Below are 12,949 nucleotides of genomic sequence, written 5' to 3' on the forward strand. Positions count from 1 at the left end.
CCGCCCAGCCCAGGCGCAGCACCCCGCCCAGGCCCAGGAAATGCTGAGGAAGCTCTAAGATTACCGAGTCCACAGCGGGGTCTTCCCAAGGCAGCTCCTGGTGACCAGTTCTGCAAAGCTGGAGGAAGGTGTGTGGAAGATTCTGGGTCTGTCTTGGACCGCAGTCCTGGTTTAATGGTGGATCACTAAGTGTATCCAACTACGTAGTGGTGACCAAGATAGACTTATAGATCCATCCGTTAGACTAGGGGTGCAGACCAAGGTAAATCCAGAGATCCGCCCTTAAAATAGGGCTTCCCTGGTAGCTCAGCTGGTGAAGAATCCACCTGCAATGCAGGAGACCCCGGTTCGATTCCTGGGTCGGAAAGATCCCCTGGAGAAGGGATAAGCTACCTATTCCAGTATTCTTGGGTTTCCCAGGTGGCTCAGTTGGTATAGAATCTGTCTGCAATGAGGAAGACCTGGGTTCAATCCCTGGGTTGGGAAGGGCATGGCAACATACTAAGTATTCTTCCATGGAGAATCCCCATGGACAGAGGAGTCTGATGCCTGCAGTCCATGGGATCACAAAGAGTTGGACACGACTGGAGTGACTAAACACACCCTTAAATAGGTAGTGGAGAACAAGATAGACAACATTAGGGTAGCAGTACAGACAATGATAGACACAGGGATCTTCCATTAGACTAGGTAATGGACACCATGGTCGATCCAGGGGTCCACCTACAGACCTTGGAATCCTCCATTACTAAGTAGTGGAGACAAATACAGACACCAGACAAATACAGGGATCCACCATTAGATTAGGAATGCAGACTAAGACATATCCAGGAATGCCCCGTTTGACTAGAAATGGCAACCCAGGTAGACACAGGGACCTCCATTAGACCCAGATAGATCTGGGACCCAACACTGAACTAAGCAATGGAGAGCAAAACAGACACAGGATCCACCGTTAGACCAGGAGTGCAAACCACGACAGACCCAGGGATCCACCATTAGACTAGGAGTAAATACCAAGATAAATCCAGAGAACCACCATAAGACAGTCAGTGACAGAACAGCTGATGCAAAGGCCTTACGATCTTAATTCTTTGGAAGCTTGAGGTACAACCAGAAGTTCAGTATGGCCACCACTGGAAGTCTCTGAGATGGCCCAGGTGGACAGAACTGGCTCCGGAGTGCCTGGCAGGCAGCAGCAAAGAGGTTGGTGTCTTGTGGGACAGTAGGGCAGGGTCCCAGCAGGCCAGCCCCTCCCTGCCTTTGCTTTCTTAGTCTGGTAGACATTCATGTTCAGTGTAATACATAAGGGCCCTCCTTTTTCCTGAGTCAGAGTTGTTTTCCCCATACTATCTAATTCCCACTTCAGACTTGTGGGTCACACGTAATGACTTTCTTCATTTCCCTAGATATGAACCAAGCATGTACATCCCGTCTGCCACACTGAGAATCCAGGGGAGTCTGCAGGGCCCACTGTGATCTGCCCCCTCCAGACCACACTCAGGGACATGTGACAGTGGCTCAGTCATGTCTGACTCTTTGCAAGCCCAGGGACTACACAGGCCATGGTATTCTCTAGGCCAGAATACTGGAGTGCATAACCTTTCCCTTCTCCAGGGGACCTTCCCAACCCAGGGATCGACCCCAGGTCTCCCGCATTGCGGGCAGATTCTTTACCAGCTGAACCAAGTCATGTCTTCCTTTGAGCCCCAAAGGGAAGCCCTCAGGGACATGGGACCCCAGAATTCCCTACAGATGGCTCCATGTCCACCTCTGGGGTCTTGTGGCCTTCCTGTTGGTTCTGATCTTTTGTGTACAACACTGTACCCAGGACAGCTATCTGAAGATGCATTAGCAGGGTTGGGAGGGGAGGTCTGGTGTGGCCCTTGAAATCACAGGATAGAGCTGGTAGGAGCTGCCTGCAGGCTGCCTACACTACCACACGCTGGCCCAGGGCCTGGTTATTTAGAATGTATATGCTTCCCAGGGCTGCTATAACAAGGTACCACTGACTGGGTACCTTGGGACTTCAGAAGTGTGTAATCTCAGGGTTCTGGAGGCTAGAAGTCTGAGGTGAAGGTGCCGGCAGGGCTCTGCTCCCTGTGAAGGCACTAGAAGTGGTCTTTTCCACGCCTCTCCCACACTTCTCCTCAGATAATTCCCTGGCTGTGGCAGCATCATTCCGGTTTTTACACAGCTGTTCTGTCCCTTTGTGCATGCCTGTCTCTGTGTCCAATTTTCCCCTTTTTCTAGGGGTGCCAGTTCTATTGGAACAGGGCCACCCTGAGGACCTTGTTTTAACTTGATTGCTTCTATAAAGATCGTATTTCAAAATAAAATCATGTTCTGAGGTACTCAGGGTTACAGTTCAGCCCATAACAGCCTGTAACACGTCGGGAATGAAACAATGTGTTTTCTTGGCCATCTGCAGCACACTTACATGTTCTAGGTATTCAAGCATGTGGTGCTGGCCTCCATTTGTCCTGTTAGGGAACTGGGAGTGGCCTGAGACTTCTGTACAAGAAACCGTACATCTTGTTATGCCTCAGAATGCCCACTTGTGTCAAAGACATCTTCAGGAGCAGTGGGAGACAGTGGGTTCTTGGCCAATATGAACTCAATCTAGACCCCATCCACCTTTTCTGGGGCTTCTTGGAATGGCATGCTCCTGGAACACCAGCAACACCTACCATGGGTAGGGAGGGAAACTGAGGCAGTAGCTCACCACAGACTCAGACTGCTTGGGCCACCACCTCGCCCCCTGCCCCATTCATGTCAGGGATCATAGTTCTGACAGGCATCTGATGCCTGAGCCTTAAAAGTCTCATCTAAGGGATAGAAAAGATCTTGCCACCCTCCCAAGGGAAGGGAGACTGTGACATGATCAGGAATGGACCATCATCTGAAAGCTGGGCCAACCCTACCTCCCTGCAACCTCTCCAAGACCTGGCCCAGATGGGGAGCAATGCCTGTGCTATGCCAGGATGGTGTCCCCAGGCCCCCAGGCCTTGGTCACCTCCTTAAGGGAGCCCTCCCTGATGCCCTTCCCAGACAAAGCTGTTCCGTGCTGCATGACCCCAAGTTCTAGGAAGCAGACAAGACATATGGCTCCCCTGCGGAAGGCAGCATGTGGGCAGCTGGCAAAGAGGCAAGAAAAAGCCAGCAGAGGCTCTTAAGAAGCTGACCCAAGCCTTGGCCTCTCTGCATTTGGGGATCTAGCCCCTACCCCATTACCTCTTCCCCATCTTTATTGGCATCTGGGACCACAGAGGATGCCCAGACAAACATTTGTTGAATAAATGAACTGGCAGGAAGGAACCAGGGAAACTGGTGAAAGGGGAGGGTTCTGGGAGCTCTGGGTCTCAATATTCTGCTCTGTGAAATGGTCTTACACACATGCTACCAGAGATTTTGAGGGGATGTGAAAATCTCGTCTGGGCATCTTCTCTTCCCTCAAGACTTAGCTGGAGTGTTGCCTGTCCCAGGTTGAGGGTTGAGGAGCCTACCTCAACCTGATTCTCCTGACACAGCATCCATAGACCATGGTACCCCAGGGGGTGGTCATTTTGTGTGTGTTTGTGTTCCACAAATTGTATGATAACTTTGGAAATGTAAAATGCTTTTTGTTTTTCTTTAAATATTCTTCATTTTTTCTCTCACTCAGTATAAAAATAAGATTTTTATCTTAAAAACTTCTCATAATGGACCAAGGCTAGAAAATTGCATCCCAAAATAAGAGTCAGGGAAGCAGGTTGGTCTCATGGGCTTAAGGGCTTCCCAGGTGGCAACCCGCCTGCCAATGCAGGAAATGTGAGAGCTGCGGCTTCTATCCCTGGGTCAAGATCCCCTGAAGTAGGAATTGGCAATCCACTCCAGTATTCTTGCCTGGAAAATCCCACGCACAGAGGAGCCTGGCGGGCTACAGTCCATGGGGCTGCAGAGAGTTGGACCTGAATGAGCAAAGTAACTAAGCGCTTATGGGCTTTGCCTCTTTCTTTTAAAAAATTACATTTTTAAATTAAGAGCAATTATTTTAAAAAGTAATCTGAACTTGTAGCTCCAATGAGCTGGGTATCTGGGGAGAGAAGAATTCTCCCCCGAAATATTTTCTGCCAGGCTGTACACGCACTAGTCCTCTGGCTGCTCCAAAGGCAGGCCAGAGCTGGTCCTCTTCTGTAGGGAACGCCTGCCCGGAGCCCATCCCCACCAGGGTCCAGGCTCTGACTGCTGGGTTGCCTTCCCTAGCCCTGAGTCTGCACAAGCGAGGCATTCCTCGACTTTCAGGAGGGAGAAAGGTGAGTTACCCCCGGTGACATCTGAGCCACCACCCACAGGTTCACAGTGATGACTTAGAGACATGTAGCAAGGCAGCTGGGAGGAAACAGGCCTATGGGCTGTGTGCTTTCCCAGGGAGGGCAAAAGCAGATGACGGAGTCACGGAACAGAGAGGACCAGCCCCTCCTGAATGCCAGGCCCACATGAGAGCCAGGACACAGGGTGCCCAGGAGGGACAAAGCCTGATGGGCTGCTTCCGGGGCTCCTCCTTCACCCCTGGGTGGCCAGATTGTGGCTCATTTCTCCTGCCTCTTGACGCTTCTCTGCATTGTCTGAATTTTTTGCAATAGGCATGAATCTATTCTCTCTTCAGAAAACAGGAAACTAATAAAGATTTTAAAGGTGGAATACATGTGAATGATTACACACATTCACTGGACAGTTCTGAATTCTACCTGTCAGTGGCCCCTCATTTACAGATGGGGAAGTGGAGACTCAGGGAGGTAGAATGATCCCACCTGTGGCCATTTGCCTGCTCGAATGATGCCTCATGACTGTGGTCTGAGGGCTCACTCATAGGGCTTGGGTGTGCTCTGCCAGGGGGAAGAGGTATGTTTTCACAGACAGAAATTTTTCCTAGGTAAGCCTGGGGTAAAATGTGCATGGGTGAGTCCAGGGTAATCCAGAGGGTTGGTGGTTTTGAGCCCCAGTTAAGCTTCTTTGAGGCCATATACCTGCACAGCCAGCATGGCGGGACCCCAAGTCCCCAGTCACAGGAGAGGTATGAGAGCCTGCCTCCCATGCTCCCTGCCTGCTTCTCCCTGCCTAACACAGACCCTGTGACCTCTTGGCCCTCATTAGCCCCTCACAGGGCATTTTAACTACTTCTGCACCCTGCTGGTCGACTTTGGGTAAGCTCTGCCCTGTCTCTGGGCTCCTGTCTCCTCCCCACCTCTCCCAAGCCACATCTACCAAAGCTGTGGCTCAGGGGCACTGAGGCCCAGGCTTGTGGCCTGGCACACTCCTTGTGGGAAGGCACTTCCTGGGCCTCCTAGGAAGTGGTCTTTCACAAGGTCTGGAAGGCTGGCCAAGGCCATCCAAATGAACAGATTGGAGAGACCTGCATGGAACAGGTGCTTGCAGGGCTCCCATTTCACAGATGTGGAATCTGAGGCCTGGGGGAAGGACCTGTCCATAGCAACAGTGCTTACCCCCAAGGCCCAGCCTCTGGGGCCTGACTTTCTGGCTCTCTCTGCCTCTCAGTTTCCCTGAGATGGGCATGTTAACACTCCTCATACCAGGGCCAAAGGAAGGACAAGATGTACGTTGCAAGTCCAAGTATGCCCAGGATCCGAGCCCCATAGTCAGGGCCAGAAGGAAGGTTGGGACAGCAGAGAGCAGGAAGGGGCTGTTCTGAGCCCTGCAGCCTGCGTACCTACTCACCTCCTCACTCCCTGTGCTGACAGCTGCTTTTCTATCATTCAGTCTGATGATTACCGATTTTCCAGTAATCAGCATGCGCTTTGCTGTCCCCATTTTACAAGTGAGAAACTGAGGCTCAGGACTGTGAGTCATACATTTGCTAAATAGCTGCATTAGTCATCTTCAAGGAATAGAAACCCAATATCAACCCAGAAGAGATAGCTGTTGGCAGTTACAAAGTTTTTAGGGAAGCCCTTGAGGCTAAGGATCCCAGAACAGGGGGGCCACTCTTTCAGCATCCCAACACCTCATCCCAGAGGTAGGCTGGACCATGTGTTCATCCCTGGACAAAGAGCTGTGTCAGGTAGAGTCACTCGATGGACCAGGGTTATGTGAACCTGTGACTGCATAACCACAGATACTGTTTATAACAGATACTGTTTATTACAGCAACAGTCATTTCTGCTCATAAATCTGCAGTCCAGGCAGGGCTCAGCATCTTGGCTTTGCTCCACGGTGAGACCCCACTAGACAGGGCTCATCCCAGGGCATCATCACCTCTCCACAGGGCTGCTTGAGCTTCCTTATGACATGGTGCTGTCTTCTAGGAGCAAGCATTCCTGAAGACAGGGAGTGGAAACTGCCTGTTTATCCAGGCCTTAGCCTGGAATGTCACTTCCATTGTATTCTGTTTATCAAGCTGCCATGGAACTCAGACCTCACCTTCAGCAAATCTGAGGGCCCCCATGGGAGCACAAGCACTAGGCCAGACTTCTCCTGAGTATCTGATGGGCACCTGCACACTATTAGGCCACTCCGTATTAGAGAGCTAGGATCAAATTCAGACCCTAAGTGTAGGTATAGTCTGAGTTCTGATAAAACACGCACAAGCAGATGCAAACACAGGAGGGCTGGAGGACATGGCGTTAAATGCTGATAGGAAATATGAGTAATGTCTTGTGTTTTTGATGTTTGTCCACATTTTCTGAACTGTTCAGAGGAATGTACACTTTATTCGTCTGGCCTTGGGCTGTAAAGATGCTATCTGAGGGCAGGCGGACAGAGACCATAACCAGAGACAAGGTCATCTCTCACATACCCACTTGTGGAGTCCCAGTGATGGTGCCCTCGAGTTTTCCTTCCCGTCGAGGCCCAGCTCAGCCCAGGTGGGTCCAAGCTCATGTGAATCATGCATATTGCTATACACGTTTCTCCCCTGTCCCCCCATGGTCCCAGTCATCCTGGAAACCGCCTTGTTTTCAGCTCCTCTGAGAGGCTCAAGGAGGGCCAGGGGAGGCTGAGGCCAGCCCGTTAGGTGAAGGCCAAGATCCTTGAGGGTAGTGCATGGGCTAAATGTCTTTGTTTCTCGGTGCTCACTGGGGCCCCTGTGCAGAGACAATGTGTGGAAAGAAGATAGTGATCCTCGGTGGGGAACATGCTCCTTCAGCCTTCAGAGGACTGGGGGCTGCACAGGTCCTGCCTTGCCTTGCTGATGGCCACCACCTCTCAAAACCAGACTCACAGTGTGATTAGTTAAAAGGTCCCTGCCCAGCTCTTCTTGACTCCCTCTTTTATTCAATCTGATCGTTAAATACCTGCTCCTACCTGACTCTGTGCCCCATGCTGCCAGCCTCTGTGATCTCTTGGGTTCCCAGGGCCTGGGAGTAAAGCCTGCTCACTCATTCCTTCCTGTAGAAACCATGGTAAAGGTTCTCGCCACAGGTCCCCCTCCCCCTCTGCGTCCTAAGCAACAGTGGTGCTTCCTTGTATAGCCCTGCATAGTGCAGCGTGCTGCCAGCTCCCAGCCCCCAGCCCCAGGGGCAGGTTAGCTCCGAGGCGATGGTTCTGCACTATGAGAAAGCTGGGGCTATCCTGATGAACAGAAACTGTCACAGAACATCAGCATCAGACAAGGTCACTCTGTGAGACAGGCAACACCATATATCACCAGGATAGAGACATAACTAACCATCCCCATCCTGGTGATATAAGTGACCGCTGCTTTGTTACCAGCCACAGCCTTTGCTTCCCTTCATTCCTCACACTTTCCAATAAAGTTTACTGATACTCAAGCATGGAACAAGTCCCAATTCCTAACAGCGTCCAACCCAGCTCTGCTTCCTTGAACCCTCATCAAAATTGCCTCACATGAGCCCAAACCCTACTCAGGCCCTCCCTAACATCATTGTACTGAGATGGCTCACACGTTCCCATTGCAAGCACTTCATCTCATCTCACTGCGGAAGATCTAAAAACCCCAACGTTGTCCTGGGGTCTCTGCTGGGAGGAATGGGTGACTGGCACACAGGCTTCCCCTGCAGCCAGGCTTCAGTTGCTCCAGACCTCAGTTGCTTGCTAATAGACTCTGTGTATCAGTGTCCTGGGGCCATTACAAGGAAGTACCGCACATCAGGATGCTTAAAACGACAGATGAATCCTTGGTGTGCCTTGGCTTGTAGGTGCACCGCTGCAGTCTGCCTCCACCAGCACGTCTCTCTGTGTGTTCTCTCCCTCTTTTTATAAGGACACCAGTGATTGGATGGACCTCATCTTAGCTAGTTACATCTGCAAAGACCTTACTTCCAAATAATGTCACATTCTGACATTCCAAGTGGACATGAATTTGAGTGGACATGAATTTTAACCCATCATCATCTGCCTTCTAACCCCCTCAAAAGTCACTTTGGTCCCCCATGTACAAAATACATGCACCCCATCCCAACATCTCCCAAAGTCTTAAATCAGTCCTAGAGGGAGAAAAAGGAAGGCGCAAAGGAGCCACTGGTGCAAGTCAGAAGCCCAGCAGTGCCAGTTCCAGTAGATTTCACGGCCTGTAAATAACCCTTTGTGTCTTGATGCTCTGGGTGCATGATGGTGGCCCTGCTTTCTGTGGCTTTGGCAGTAGCTGTAGCCCCACCTTCTCGTTTCTCTGCCTCTGCCTCATGGCTCTGCCTCCAAGCCATTCTTCACTTCATTCCATCCCTGGGCCTCTCAGTCTAGACTGGCAGATGTAACTGATGTAATAGTCTCAAAAACCTTGCTGGTCTTCTGTATAATTCACAGGGAGCCACACCATCAGATAAGAGGCTCCACAGATCTTTCCTGAGTAACCCCATCTCTGTTCCTTCATTCCCCTGAGATGGTGGAGTAGGCCTGCAAGTCATGTGCCTAATCTCTTCAGCAGTAGGCTCTCCCACACCTTTGGTGCTGTCTTTAGATCACACTTTCTGAACAAGAAATTTTCCTAAATTTAACAAACTGAAGTGAAGTGAATTGAAAGTCGCTCAGCTGTGTCTGACTTTCTGCAACCCCATGGGCTGTAGCCCGTGAGGCTCCTCTGTCCATGGGATTCTCCAGGCAAGAATACTGGAGTGGGTAGCCATTTCCTTCCCCAGGGGATCTTTTCGACCTAGGGATCAAATTGGGTCTCTCATATTGCAGGCAGATTCTTTACTGTCTGAGGACTTCCCAAATCATCAAGTGCTGATTCCTTTTTGCTTATCAGTTCCTTCCCCAATTTCTTTCTTTTGTCTCAGACTTTACTATAAACAGCAAGGAGAAACCAGGCCATATCATCCACATTTTACTTGGAAATTTCCTCAGCTAAATAGTCAAGTTCATTCCTTACAATTTCTACTTTCCGCTCAACATTAGAACATAATTCAGCCGAGTTTCTGCTACTTCATGGCTTTTCCAATAACCAGTTCTTCACTTCCATCTGAGATCTCACTGGAAGAACCTCTCATGTTCATACTTATATCAAAAATGTGTTCATGATCATGTATGTATTCTTGGAGACAATAGAAACTTTCTCTACATTCTCCTCACTTCTTTCTTTTCTTTTCCTTTTTGGAGGTTTTTCTTTTTTTTTTAATTGAAGTAAAAATTTACAATGTCGTACACCAGTACAGAAAAGTGGTCCAGTTATACATACATATATATTTTTTTCAGATCATTTCCCCTTATAGGTTATTGCAAAATATTGAGTATAGCTCTCTGTTCTATACAGTAGGTCCTCATCAGTTATCTGTTTTATATATAGTGTGTATATGTTAATCCCAAACTCCTAATGTATTCTTCTCTCCCACTCTCTCCTTTGGTAACCATGAATTTGTTTTCTATGTCTGTGCATTTACTTCTGTTTTGTATATGGGTTCATTTGTGTGGTTTTTGTTTGTTTTTTGATTCTACATTTAAGCAACATCATGATGTTTGTGTTTTTCTGTCTGGCTTATTCCACTTAGTGTGAGATATCTCTGGGTCTATCCATGTTGCTGCTATCATGCCTACTTTATCCATTTAGATTGCTTCCATGTCTTTGCTATTGTAAACACTGCTGTGATAAACATTGAGGTGTGTGTATCTTTTTGAATTATGGTTTTCTTCAGGTATATGCCCCAAAGTCCTCACTTCTTTCTGACCTCGGTCTCACCAGAATCACCTTTGTTGTTCATATCTCTACCAACAATGTCTTCAAGGAAATGTAGGCGTTTTCTATCATGTGCCTCAAAACTCTTCCAGCATCTACACATTACCCAGTTCCGCAGCATTTTTAGATATCTGTTATAGCAGCATCCCCCTTCCTGGTACAAAATCTGTATTAGTTTGCTAGAACTGTTGTACAAATTTAGTGGCTTAACACCACAGAAATTTATCCTTTCAAAGTTCTGGAGGCCAGTAGTCTGAAATCAAGATATTGTCAGGGCTATGTACACCGTGGAAGCTCTAGGAAAGGATCCGTCTATGCCACACACACCAGAGTGACACCAGAGTGAGCTTCTGGTGACTCCGGGTGAACTTTGCTGTTCCTTGGCTCATAGTCATGACATGCCAGTCTCTGCCTCCGTCATCACAAGGCCTTCCTTGTGAATCCTGTCCTCTTCTTATAAGGACACCAATCATTGGGTTTAGGGTCCACTCGATCCTCATTTTAACTAACTTCATCTGTGAAAAATATACTTGCAGGTAAAATCACATTCTGAGGTTTCAGGTGAACATGGATTTGGGATGAGGGACACTATTCAACTCAGGAAGCCAACTTGTGTTGGCTTTCTTCCCTTTTCTGCCTCATTCTCCATTCCGCTACTATTCTTCCTGGGTTGCCTCCCAAATAAACTCCTTGCATTCAATCTGTGTAGCAGGATCTGCTACTGAGAGAAAGTTACATAAGACACAGGCCCCCTGCTGGGAGCCAGTGGGGCCCCACCTAAGACATGTTCCCCTCCTCTGGGAGCTACTGGGAACCCACTTAGGGTATGACTCTCAGTGATGAGCTGCAGTGTTCCCCTCTGTGAATGGAGTGAAGATAATGGTCCCTTCCTCTGAGGTTTTGGGAGGAAGGAGGGAATGCTGGAGGACTCTGTACTTAGGACCACACACAGAGAATGGCCACGCCCTGCCTCTGGGAAGTGGGGATGCTTTGGGAATTACTCCAGTATTTTTCTCTGGAGATGGGCTGCTCTGGTGTCAGTTTTCCAGTGCCCCTTGGGGGCAGATGTTCCAGGGGGCTATAATTTGCTCTCTGAGTTTGGATAGAGCACAGGGAAGTGGCCCTCCAAGATGAAGATAGATTCATGAGATGTGGCAAGCGCATTTTCAGCAGGCAGAACTGGAGTGCTGATGACCAGACCCCCCCAGGGGCAGGCCTGGCCCTGGCAGGAAAGGGGAGGGTTTTGTCCCTCTCAGGGATACTGCCAGCCTGGATCCTGTTGGGAATATAGGGTCAAGGCAGGACATTTTGGAGGATGCAGGCTGGTCCCTGTCTGTGCGTGCTGTGGGGTGGAGCAGGGCCGTAGAAGAAATAGGACTCCAGATGAACTTTATTCGCTCGCCGTTGCTGCTTCAGGCAAAAGTCAGAGATGTGTTTCTTCCCCTCTGTTCTCCTATCCTAGTCTGGGCTCGCTGGGAGGCCCTCTCATCTCATTCTAGGATGGTCCCCCTCCACCCTCAAAGGGGGACTGACTGTCTTGGGTCACGTGGCCATCTTGGACCAACCCCGGCAGAGGGAGCAGAGAGCCGGCCAGTGAGCCTGTGGTATAGGGGCCCAGATGGAGGCCTTCTCCTGCACACCTTCCCTTTCTATGACCTTGGGGCCAGATGGCCCACCGGAGCCACCAGCTCTTCTCCTTGGCACCGCCTGGTACTTGCCATCCTGCTGGGGTGGGTTCCTGGCTGCTCCCCATGGCTTGCCCTAGTCCTGCCCACCTCTCTGGCCCTCCATTTTCTCTCTTATAATTGAGGGGCAGGGGTGGATGTAGGAGGGTATGTGACTAGGGAGCAGCCAGGCCTCCTGTCACAACTGGTTGCCTTGGGACCACCTGGAGCTCCTCGGATCACTTGGAGTACTTAGGAATACCTGAGCTCCCTGGGGAGACCTGGAGCCTCACAGGGACCATATGGAGTTCCTGAGGACCACCTGGGGTCCCCCAAGACAAACTAGAGACCCACCTTGGGCCCTCAGAAACACCTGGAGCCCCTCAGGACCACCTGAATCCCCTGTGACCACCTGAAGTCCTCTAGGACCATCCACGGCCCCCTGGGAACCCCACGAGGAAGGGGAGGTGACTAGTAGGAATGGGCAATTGGAGTCCACAGAACAGCTACTCTCAGTTGCCAGCTGGGCTCACAGAAGGATCGTTCAGAGAGATCTTGTCTACAGACACATTGCAGTGGCTCTTGAAGAGGTGAGCCCACCCTCCTTCCTGGGTGCCCAGCACCTGGGCCAGCTCCTAGGAAGGGCTTGGATTCCAGGGCTCTATCAGACCTCAGGAGGTGGGAAGGCCCTGTGAGCATCTAGGGGATGCGGATTAGAGCCCCCCAAGGCCTGGGAGTGTCAGCCGGGGCTTCAGGGGCTGATTCTACCACCTCCATGTGTACAGGGGTCCACTATCTCCTGGGAGGGCAGTGAGGGATGGGCACAGGTGTAAGTCAGACCCATTTGGGTCCCAATGCCCCTCTGGTTGGAGAAGGCAATGGCATCCCACTCCAGTACTTTTGCCTGGAAAATCCCATGGACGGAGGAGCCTGGTAGGCTGCAGTCCATGGGGTCGCTAGGAGTCGGACACGACCGAGCGACTTCACTTTCACTTTTCATTTTCATGCATTGGAGAAGGAAATGGCAACCCACTCCAGTGTTCTTGCCTGGAGAATCCCAGGGATGGGGGAGCCTGGTGGGCTGCCATCTATGGGGTTGCACAGAGTCAGACACGACTGAAGCAACTTAGCAGCAGTAGCAGCAGCCCCTCTGGTGATT

Source organism: Ovis canadensis, chromosome 2, assembly GCF_042477335.2.
Source record: "Ovis canadensis isolate MfBH-ARS-UI-01 breed Bighorn chromosome 2, ARS-UI_OviCan_v2, whole genome shotgun sequence".
NCBI lineage: Eukaryota > Metazoa > Chordata > Mammalia > Artiodactyla > Bovidae > Ovis > Ovis canadensis.